Source organism: Chamaea fasciata, unplaced genomic scaffold, assembly GCF_029207755.1.
Source record: "Chamaea fasciata isolate MVZ Bird 193981 ecotype frontalis unplaced genomic scaffold, bChaFas1.0.hap1 SCAF_3, whole genome shotgun sequence".
Lineage (NCBI taxonomy): Eukaryota > Metazoa > Chordata > Aves > Passeriformes > Sylviidae > Chamaea > Chamaea fasciata.
Window position 1 is genome coordinate 97030390 of NW_027094088.1, and position 12346 is coordinate 97042735.

The following is a 12346-nucleotide window of genomic DNA, read 5'->3' on the forward strand; positions in this document are numbered from 1 at the left end:
ATTTTTTAAGCTCTAATGTTTTCAACATCTTTATGGTAATGTTACAAATTTGCAGTGGAAAAATTAATAATTTTCAAATCAGTTTTTTTAGTTCATTTTCATCATCTCACTGTCAGAAATAAGTTATCGTGACATAGAAGGGTTGAAACATGATTCTCCCTTGAGTAACTGTAGAACCTCTGTTCCCTAAAACTTACAGGTGTGGTCGCATTTCAGTCATGATCTCAGAAGAAATAATAGACCATTTCTGTACTATTTTGTTTTGCGCTTTGCAACCATTTTACCAGTTCAAGGCAAAATGAAGGTAGGCTGCTGTTGGGAGGGGTTTTTGCAAAAAATTAATTTTGTATCAGTTCTTCTTATTTTTTATTTTCTGCATTTAAAACTGCAGTAATCTAACAACGTTCTTGGTGAGTTTATGTTATAATTCAGTGAAATGGCAATACTAAAAGATTTATCTGTTCATTTAGTGAAACACCAACTTGTGATAAATTAACATCTATAATCTATTTTCTTTTCCAGTCATATTAAAATTATAAAGACCATGATTAAAGGTCTTTATGAATTCCATTGCTTTCTATGAGTGGAAGAAAAGGGGGAGTCCATTCACTACTCAGGAACTTCTACGTTGCAGCTTTTCTCCATGCTTGTCACACAGGATTTGGACCTTTATTTCTCCACTTCCATTCATTCAATAGTAAAACAACTCACAGCGTCCCCTATTGGTGAAGTAAGATGTAATAAAAGGCTTTAAACACAAAGGTAAATCCGGAAACAGATGAGAGCAAGCCTTTGAAACACGAATTAGGGCTTTTGCTTATCTTCAGTAGCTGAAGCATGTGTCCTTGAGCCATCTGAGAATTAACATGAGGAAGGATAATTCACCAAACACTTCAGAGAGGATGCTACAAATTGTTCATTGTTTTTCTGTTCAAAGTAGTTTTAAACTTACCAGTTGACCCAAAGCTTGAGTAGAAATTTTGTTTCCTCCAGCACTGACACCTTAACAGCATCTGCAAGACATGTAGGTGTTTTATGTGAATGATTTCTTTAAGTAGCTATCTTACCTGCTCATTAACTTTCTTTTAGTTCTGAATAATTATGACTATTCTACTGGTCAATAGAAAGTAACTTGTCTTAGAGAATAATTGTTCCCTACACTTGCAAAAAAACCCCAAACAAACAAAAAAACCCCAACAAACAAAAAACAAAACAAAACAAAATAAAACAAAAAAAACCCCCACAACTTTTTCTTGGCTTTATCTGGGATAAATTTCTGGATAAAATGGAATTGCAAAGGTACTCATTCAAATCAAACAAATAATTAATGATGTAAGAGGCTAGAACTGCAGCAGTCAGTCGACAGACTTCAGGTCAACCTCCATTTTAATTTAACTCTGGGATTAAATTTTGCTGAATTTACCCATTGTGTCAGTAAAACAGACAGTTAACTCTCAAAATATCTCCCATGAGTGAATATACACTAACACATCCAGGACCATCATATTTTTACGGCAGGACATCCAAACGTTAAGGAAAAAAAGTTTTGTATTTAAGTGCAGACTGCAATAGATTGTGGATAATGACATCCCCTCTAGCCACTGAGTTCTCTGTGTACATGGGGGCTTTAGTACTAACAGATAAATACACTGCATTTTATCTGCCATAATCCAATACAGATATTTGAATTTAATGTTTAAAAGTTAACATAAATTATTAATTGATGTCATTAAGAATCTCATCATTTCCTTAAACAACTCCCCATGGTTTTTGATACAATTTTGAAATGTATAGGTGTTGAAAGTTTTGTCTCCCTATAGTACTGGGATGCTCCTATGAGATTTGAACATTCAGGGTGGTAACATTTTAATATATATGATAATCTCAGATACAAGAGAAAGAAATTTTGTCTCTCATTAGACCATCTGGCACAGCTGAGAGAAGATCCAAATACTGCCTGATGGGGTGTGGGGGGCTAGGGTGTGGCTGCTCTTGATGTACTTCCATTCCTACCTATTTGGAGAAGTGAAATTGACACAATACCATGATAGCATCAGATATCCTGAAGGACCTGTGACTCCCTAACTATTTCTTTAGTGCTTGGGAAGTACAAAAAGGGTGGGGGGGGAGACATCTTTACTGAGTCCACCTTGAAAGCTAATATTTCTCACACCACTGTTAAATGGAATGCAAATATGCACAGGTGTGTAACACATGAATAGAGTTGACTGAGCTAGTGAAGGGTGTGATGGGAGTACTATAATCATGTTACTGTTAGCCCAAGCTAAGGAATGTCAACAGTATACAAGATATTGCAGAGGCTGCAAGTTAATATTAAGAGCCACAAAGTGCCCTTCTATAAAAAAGGTAGGCTTGCCTTTTTTTTTTTCTTTTTTTTTTTTTTTTTTTTTTTTTTTTCTTCATGGTGTGGTTATTCATTTGTATATTGTCTGTACCAATTAACTACTACATTATCTATTGTTTATCTAGCTATTTATTGTCGAGGGGAGGGATGGCTTCTCAGAGGTTTTCTTGAAAATATTTTTAACTAAATGAGCTCTTTTTCATCATAGCCAGAAATGTCTATTGAAATGGATGAAAAGCCTTAAAAATTAGTGGTGTGACCCAGCCCAAAATAAGGATTAGCAGGATTAAGCTCCAGCGCAATGATATGTGATTTTACACATGAATAGTGCCAAATGGAATGGTTCTCATGTGTAAAGTTATTCAGCTGTTTCTGTTGAAAGTATCTTTTAATTTTAAATCTGACTTTTACCTTAGTAATAATTTCAACTTCTGTTCTGCCTAAAACTGCAGATGTGATATAATTAATCAATGGAGAACTTCCTTGATACATCTAAAATTATTGCAAAGCACATTTTCAAAAGTTTGATTACAAAGTAGAATGAATGATAATTTTTAAACAATGTGTTGGCATTTTTAACCATACTTTTGAAAATAATTTATTTGTCTTTCTGTATTTCAATGAAATGAAGAGCACAGTTATTATTTGTAGGTAAGAAAAGGATTCCTGATCCAGTTTTTATCTGATATGGGAAACTGCATCCAAAGCCACTCTGTAAGTTTACGCTTTAGAACAATTTATTTTTATCAGTAACTTATTTTTCTTAAAACCATTTTATACATTTGTTGATGAGATATGAGCCATAGTCCATGCAAGTAAATGCAAATACTCACTTTTCTTTAAAGGTCTTGCATTGTTCACTCACTATTTGACTTGCTTGTCCTTCAAAATATGAGAAGTGATTATATGATTAGGATGCCTGCAAGGAACCTGGAAGAACTGCATTTCTTTTCCTGTTTTGCTCATGGTGCTTGTGTTGCCACAGACATTTTCTTTATTCTCTTTGTGTATCAAGTCTTTGCCTGAAAAACCCAAACAGCAGGTGCTCTCTCAACCCCTCATCTCTGTCTTTTTCTGCCTACCTGGAATACAAGTGTTCTCTGAGAAAAGGTACAGCGGCTGCTCACGGTGTGCACTGTGAATAGAATAGTCCACAGAAAAACAAAAATAAAGCTATAAGGGATCATCTACTCTGCATACATCACTGATTTCACATTGCTGAGAATTTTCCAGCTGTAATTATGGTTTTGACAGACTGAGCTGAATTCTAAGCATACTTGAGAAGAAAGGTTGTTCTGCCATTCTCCAAAAAATAAAAACAACCTCTGCACTAAAGTTTAAGCAAAGGAAAAGCTTTTTCTTTCCCCACAGACAAACAATAAAAACTATAATATAATAGGATAACAACATGGTTTTATTTTATTTATTTATTTAATGAATAAGGAGAACATTGAGTAAGTCAATCAAATCTTTGGAGTACTAATACTAAGCAGTAAGAGCTCATTAAGCCCCTTTTCCACTGTTGATTTCAGCTTGAGGCAATAATCTTATTATTAGCAAAAAGTTATCACAAAGCTTGAATTAATAGTAACAAAAACAAACAAATTTTTTAAAAAATTCTTTTCATTGTCCTAAGACTGCACTCAATTGCCAACACTATTAACAACCAGAGATTAATTTTTTTTTCCATTCTCTCACTGCCTTCAGGGCATTAACTGACAAGACACACAGCAGCTCACAACTGAAGCTTAAATTTTAACTCTAGATGGGGGCCTCTTGACACCCTTATAATATAACAAAATATATAGCAATTGGTAATGCTACTGGGGTTTTCTCTGCTTAAATTTTTCCTTTCCTTCTCTTTTTCAGTATTTGGTGAATGCCTGTTTTGTAGTCTTTAATTTGTGACATATTGCTCTCATTTTGTGTGCCCAGGTCCTGTTAGCTCTGTTCATGTTTAACCTGCCTCAGTTTTCTCTTCTATGAAAAGAGATTTCCTTTGTTCTGGATAGCTGAAAATGCTTTTGGATGGAAATCTCTGGTTGGCTGCTTGTATCTTAAGGTGAAAATGCAATTGTCCTAGCACTTACACAGGACCTAGTTTAAAGCTAGCATGAAAGTAATCCAGTAATTTTTTTTTTTTTTTTGCTTTCTTCTTGCTTTGCCCAAAGAATCATCAATTTAGTTGACAAAGAATCTAAATGTTTCCTTCTTTGATTTATACCTACTACCTGACAACAACTTTTATCCAACCTCAAACAACCTTCACTCAATTTCTAAACTATGCTGCACTTGTGTTTTCAAATTGGCCGCTGATGAAATAGGAGGCCACTTCCTCTGACGGAACACCACAATTCCTATTTGTGTATTCCCTCTCACCTCAGAAAGCTACATTTTTGCCACTGCTGTGGCACACAGGGTGTAAATAAACCTCAAGCACGCATCTGACCAGATTATAAGTGTTGGACTTTGAGGTCACAGCCTGAACTGTGCAGGAAGTGTAATTTGGGGCAGAATGCTGTCAAGATGTGGTCCATGTTGGCTGCATTTCTGTTGATTGCTCCATACTGGTTACTGAGACAGAGTTTAAGGCATTTCCTTGGTGCCTGCAAGAACACGTTGTACTCACTGTGGGTGAACCTAGAGAGCAATTAAGAGGTGCTCAACACCCTAAATCACCTGGAAATGAAGCAGTGTAAGCCTTTTGGAGAGAACTTTGACTCTTGCCCAGATGAAATTAGGAAGGGTGCTGTGATTCCAGTTTTTAACGCAGGGTAAATATCACCTTAAGCTAGTGAACAGAATTGGACTCCATCAGAGACAATAGGTTCAGTTCTAGGTTTACCTTAATGTGCTGTGTTCAGAAACAGAGCTGGTTTCTCCCATTCTGGGAGGAAAAAATCTCCAATTAAGAATCTAACAGCTGGGTTAAACTGGTTGTTATGAGCAAAGAATCTTGTAAGTTCCCCTCAGAACAAAGGTTTAAAGCAAACTGTCTTTTGCGTTGAACATCCTGCTAAAACCTGCTTGAAGTACGTAATAAATAAACAAAATCTTGACTTCAAAAAGCTGAAAGTAAGGGTTAATAGAGAACAGATAAATACTGCCTTTGTAGATTTGATACTTCCCCCTTATACGTTGCAACTGACAACTGTATTGGGGTTTGAGAGTCTTTTTTTTTTTTTTTTTTTTTTTTTTTTTTTAAGAGGAAAGAAAAGCTTTGAGTTGGCTCTGATCCCATTGCCCACAAGTTGGCTGGAGCCTGGCCATCTGTCACAGCTGCTGCTCACCACTACTGCCACTCTAATTCACAATGAACCCAGCACCCCACAGTAATTGGGGCTGCACTGTGACTCAGGCAGGTAATGCTCCTTTTTAGCATCCAGCAGTCCCCATCTGTGCAGCAGCCCTGGGCATGGTAGCACTGTGACCACACTGCTGGTTTCACAGGTGGGCAGCAGGGATGGTCTCACCTGGGAAGCATTAGGAAGACCCAAGGAAAACCATGCCCACATCAAAATTGAAAACCTCCCCAAACTCACTGGAAGATTTTAATACTGCTGTCAAGGCACTCACACATCTGCCACTCAGTTCTGGGGTTTATATGAAAAAAAAAGTCTTCCAATATTGAACAGTTCATGGACTGCCCCAGTCAGGGTTTCTTTATTAAATTACCTCTCAACAATAATTTAAATAAACTGGTCTGGGTTTTTTCTTCATCACTAGAACTACAGACACCAAAGCTTTGGCACACAGGGCATTTAATTCAGTCACTGAGAAGACAGCTTTGCAGCAAGCCTTTCCTCAAGGTTTAGATATTTTGGGGAGACAAAGCCAAATCTTCTCCATGTTTCTTGATTGAAAAGTGTAGGAAAACTCAGCACTTCCCTTATTCCATAAGCATAAGCTTGGTCCCAGAATATTCCAAGCAGCATTTCTCTGTCCCCTTCAGTCACTCGTTATGAATTGCAAGTTAGTATTATTTGACCATATTTTGGGAACTGCTGCCTTCTTAAGTGGAAGTAACTCAGGTCTCCATGGCAGGTGTTTTTATGGTAAAAAATAAAGATGCACTCTTACATTTAAAATGTACAGTCCTTTGGGCCTCATCCAGAACATAATGAAGTAGATAGAATTAAGTCATTTTACTCCAGAGAGATTCAGTCTCAACAGGTAGTTTAGGGCTTAAGACTACATTTTGAGGCTAAATCTCTGTTCTTTCTGCAATTCCTTCACAATTCTGTATAAATTAGGTTACATGTGGATGTCAGAATTACTCAGTGATTCTGACAAGCCTAGAAGGATTGAGGACACTGATTGCTTCATAGAAAGTTACTATTGTTTTAAAAAGTGCTATTTCGAGCTGTAATGATTTCTAATTACAGGTAAATGCTTTCAGACAAGACCAACTGGCCAGTGGGCAGCTGGTTTCCAATGGGAACACTGTCCTGTGCCGGAAGGCAGCCCCTGTCACCCACATTCCAGATCTTCCCAAATCTTGTTTTAGCATGATTTGGATGTTACAAAGGCCTTTACTTCTTTTTTTAATCATTATCAATTCAAATGTGACATTTTCAGTTTTATTACCTTTGCTTCCCAAAAGAGAAGCTCAAAAGTATTTCAGTTCCCTTCACAAAATAGAGCTTTTTACAGAATTTGACACTTCTAATTTTTAGTACTATTGTTAGGTTTGTATTGGAAAAGTCTGTCTGAGCTAGTAAAGAACTGATTTACCAGCTCTTGTCTCCAGAAACATGATTTTTTTCCTTCTCTTTTTGGGATGTGGAGTAATGTTGTACTAACACTAAATAAATTACTCCAGTGACAGCTTGTAGTGGAGAAAGACAGTGTAATATTTTTCTATGTTTTCAATCCTTTACTGACATATCAGCAAAACTTCACCTGAAAAATTAATGAAACTGTAAGCTGAGTGGTGGGAATTGTTGGAAAGAGCCACACATTACACATGAGTTGTTAAGAAGTTGGAAAAACAGTTCCTGTGCATTTATCCCTTAAATGCAAGAATAGACATTTAGGACTTGGTGTATAAGTAAAGACAGGAAATATTCTGAATAAAAAAGGAAATGTCAAAATTCACAAGGCTAGGAAATTATGCTAATGTGTGATTTTGTCCCTGCAAAAATGAATGATCATGGATAAGAATTTAGCACATATGCTTCCACACACATGAAAGGCCAGAAGGATATTTCTGCTCCTGACATGAAGAACTTCAAATATTTTGTTAGATCTCTGTCCAGTCAGTTCCCTACAGCATAATTTTTGACCTGCAGATATCAGTGGACTTACACATCATAGATATTTCCCAAAGAACTGGTTGCAAAGTGGAAGATTTTTCTGCCAAAAATTTAGGGAAATATGTTGCTTGTTATGAGATTATTTGACAGTAAAATTATGACTCTAAAAATTCTGTTTCTAGTACTTTATTCAGTTTCATTTTAATCTGGGTTATTTTATTAACCTGGTTTAGAGCATGGTTTCAAAAGCACAGAACTGAACTGATTTGTGAAAAGTGTGACTTGTCACCTCTCAGCAGAGAGAATGAATGAATAAATGAAATGTGGAATCACCTGCAGTGGCCAACAAGGTTGTCTAAAGCTCTACACACTTGTGATATATTTCTTAATTTCATTTAAGTACGTTTAAAACCAAGTCACGTGACAAGGGAAGAGCAGAGGGACGCTGCCTCTTTTTGAGAATTGGGAGCAGCCTCGCATTCCAGACAGGCTGCAAACTGCAGAGCCTGTGCAGGCACGTCTCCTCCTCAGCTTCTTGCACAGGACACACAGTTAGATATCTCTCCTTAAAGTTATGGGCTACGCTTTAGGTTAATATACCATGGACTTGACTTGTCCAGCATTTCCCAAAGTTTAAAGCTGTGTTTCCGAATGCACCTTCTAAGGATTACTTGTGAATACAATCCCAACACTGGAGGCAGTTATTCAAAGTAAAAAGATTGGCCATGGTCCAGCATCTAAAAAGAGAGAGTTTGAGGCAGAACTCATCTCAGATTCCAAAGGTGTTACTCCAGATTTATATGAGTGTAACTGGAAGCAGAAGGAAGTTCATTGTCTATTATGTCAAAGACATAAGATCTTTCAGATAATGGGCTATAGATACCAGGCAAAATGCACTCATATGTTTTTCATCCTATTCATTGAAATCCTTTGCTTAGAAAACTTCCTGATTTTAAATGCAATGCTCACATATTGTGAGCAAAGCTTGGAATATCTAAAAAAGAATCTGTGGAAAAGCTTTATATCAGTTTCACACAAAAATCTGTCCAGAGATCAAGATAAGCAATCCACAGATACAGACAGGACTTTTCACTATTTCTAGACCAACTTTAACTGTCAAATAAAGCAGTCTCACTGTTCTCTTTATATATATTCTATGTGCAAAATGAAGCATATCTCTTCTAGCTGGAGTGACAACTTCATGCATCTTAACAAGTTGTCCTATAACAAAGGATGAACACCTCTGTATTCATGGTAAGAAACTTTATGTGTTAGTTTGAGATATATGACATTTTATAGCTGACAAAATGCATTCTCTGAGGGTGAAGCATAGCCTCTGCAAAGTTTTTATGTCTTGATATATTGTGTCTTTTAAATATCAGATTTTTCAAGGTAGTTTGTTGGGGTTTTGTACTCCTTTCAATATTTCTTTTATTATAAGATTCTTTTCTGTTTTGGATTTCTAAGGAAGAAGTGTGTGTGTGCAGGGATATGCATGTTTGTGTACACCCTGAGACATTTGGGCTACTGTATCTTTCTGTCCTGACTTTCTGCTACAGAGGCAGTTATTCAGCTCACAGGATTTACAGAAGAATGTCTTTCACAATGAAACCTGAAGTTTCATTTGCATATTATTGCTTCTTCAACGTCATTATTAAAGATAAACAATATCACTCTATCTAACACAGTCTTGTCATATCATCACAGTAAATAAATCCTGGTTGATTAACAAGCATTGTTATATTTCTTTTTCACATCTTCCAAGCTGCATAACTTGGTCACATGTCAGTTATACAGATTTCCGTGGAACTGTGAAAAGAAAGAAAATAGAACCAAGAGACCAAACTGAGTGCCATGCCCAGGGAGACCTTCAGCCGTGCCTGCCAAGGACTTGGACATCCTCTGCACAGTGGCTGAAGAGAATTGTTGAGAGCAACAAGAAGCAACTGTATTGGATAAGCCATGTGTTCCAGTCTCCAGAAGTAATTTCTCACAAGGACCATCCTCAAGAATCATTAGGGTGAAATTTCCAAGTGTTACTTGGTTATTTAGCAATGCAAGTCTTATTAAAGTCTGCAGAACCTTTACTCTCAATAAACAGTACACACTTGTAAAATCTCTGTCATTTGAATGCTGAGCAGATTGAACTCTGTAACAATATTTTCCTCCCTGAGACATACTTTTTACTACTGATAAATGTCAAGATGGCAATATTCTTTCTCTGTAAAGCAATTGTAAAGTTGGCTGCCTCAGGAAATCTCCTTCTGCTGAAGTCACAGATCTCTGAAGAACTGTCTGCAAAGCATCTTTAAGGTACTCAGCTACTGCACCTTGCAAACCTATTCTGCCTGAAGTAAAAATCCCCACACCTCTAGAAAATATCAGTACTAAAAATGTAGAAGTTGCCTTCAGAACTAATCAAAAGGTTCTTGAAATTTCTCTGTCAACAGTAAAAGGGACTAAGTTGCTTCTAACCTGGGAGTGGGGGAGGTATATAGGGAGAGAACTGTATTAAGTGAGGCCCCAGGCACAAGTAATAAATCCTTCAGTCAGGTTTATTGTATTGGTTGAAGAGGTGACCATAGTGTGGGATGAGAGCCTTTCAACTCTGGGATTCAGCAGCACTCTGGTTTGATAACAGTATCCACCACCTGCTGCACTTCCACTTTCAGCTCAGTGGCAGCTGCAGGCGTCAGTTCAGACTAGAAAACTGAGGGAACACACACTTCTATGATGTTGAAAGGTAGCTGAAAGGCAACTAGAGGTATTCAGCAATATTAAAGGGAAAAAAAAATGCCATAGAATCATAGATAATCCTTTTTAGAAGGGACCCACAAGAATCATTGAGTCCAATTCTTGGCCCTGTACAGAACAACCCCAGGAGTTACACTATGTGCCTGAGAGCATTGTCCACAGACTTCTTGAGCTCTCTCAGGCTGGTGCTGTGACCACTGCCCTGGGGAGCCTGTTCAGGGCTCAACCACCCTCTGGGGGAAAAACCTTTTTCTAATGTTCAACCAAAACCTCCCTGATACAGCTTCATGCTGTAAACTCAGGTCCTGTATAATGATATGGTTCTGATTGATACAGACTCCTGCTCTTGGGGTCACACTGCAACACACAAATGTCCCTGAGCACACAAAGTTTGACTCTTAATACTTAATACTGTTGCAGATAGTCATCCAGCTGAACAAGAAACCTTTCTGTTCGATGCCCATTAGGGGAATTTAGAATAAGAGTTGGGTTTTGGTTGATATGCATCTGTACCTAAGCTCCCTTTACATGTAGTGAGATGTACAGTGTTTCTTAAAGGAGAGTTCAGCTAGTCCACTGAAGAAATGCTGAGAAAAAAGTTGATGCTGGACCCCACCTCACTATGATTAGGTGAAAGCTAAGTGTGGTTGTGAGAGTTAAGGACTGTTTTGTAGTTCTAAAGTTAGAACTTGTGAGGAAAAAAATAATGGTTAGGTTGTTAAATCTCTTTGTTCTTCAAGCTCCTTCTTTAAAGTCTTCAGCCTGACTCCTGAAGTCTGTGTTTTGTCTTGTAAGTATTTACACTGTAAAATAAATGGGGACTGTTTAACATTCCCTTCTAAAAATGTCTGTGTACATGTTCAGCTCCATTAACAATAGAGGTGTACACAGGACAGGAGAGACCCTGACCCCAGGAAATTATTGCCTAGCTGCTGTAATGGCAATTGCTTATCTCTTATTTAAATAATCAAGTTAAATACCAAACAAATCTTCTAAACTCTGTTTTTTGTTAAGCTCAAAGATATCATGGGGAGAATGAAACACAAATCCTGCATGAGAATGATTACAAAAAGTCCCCCGAACCCTCCTTCTGTATCCTGCTGGCAAACTATATAAAGATTAATATTTTTTAAAATGCCAAACTAATTGTAAATGTGAGATGTCCCTATCCTCCAAATGCCAGCTGAAAGGCTAGATTGCTATCTACGTAAGATTACCAGGAAATTTAAAGTAGTATTATTTATTGTGGGCAAGAAATTAATTTAGGATAAAAACACTTCCATTTTAAAACAGCAGGGTGAAGTCAGAATTTGTCTATTAATTAAGCACCAGAGCTTCATAGCAAGGATTTTACTGTCTTCTTAATTTTGACTTTCTAGTAACTAAATTGGCTATTTCTGCATCTGAGTGACTGTGTAATCCATCATATCACTGGTGTACCTCCAGATTTCATTTGCCAATGAATTTAGCACATTCCTTATCATATAATAGACTAAGAACCCCACAAATTATATAATAATATTTCATGTTATTGGGCTTCTAAGACCAATAAAACAGCTAGGTAACACTAATAGTATCAGTAAAGTCAACTGTTTGTACAGGTTTCCTTTTTATTAAAATAGTCATAGGATAAAATCAGTATATACAGTAACCATGTTGTGAGATACTGATCAAATGACAATAAAGTTCTTACAGCAGGGTAATTAGGGCTTTGAACGTGATCTGACTGGGGTAAGTCGACACCAATTTACATTCCGATGGTCAAAGAGATGTGATTGTATCTCCTTTGCAAAGAATTAAATAACACTCCAATGTTTATCTGTCCATCTGAAAGAAGTCCCATAAAGGGAAATAAACACTTCTAAATTCCTGACATCTTGAGACTCTTTCTTTTCACTCAGCTGCAACAACTCTAATTTCCCCCTCAGTATTGGTATTTTATAATGATATTGTTAATACATTTTGAAAATAC

The 12346-nt window shown here is 37.0% G+C and overlaps 1 long non-coding RNA gene across 1 annotated transcript; it reads left to right on the forward strand.

The window, feature by feature from the left end:
* The first annotated feature begins 2237 nt into the window (after positions 1-2237).
* On the forward strand, positions 2238-10020 carry LOC136287843 (uncharacterized). The gene is made up of 3 exons (XR_010720376.1): positions 2238-2367; positions 2997-3079; positions 9410-10020. It is a non-coding gene; the product is annotated as an uncharacterized lncRNA (long non-coding RNA).
* Positions 10021-12346: the final 2326 nt, after the last annotated feature.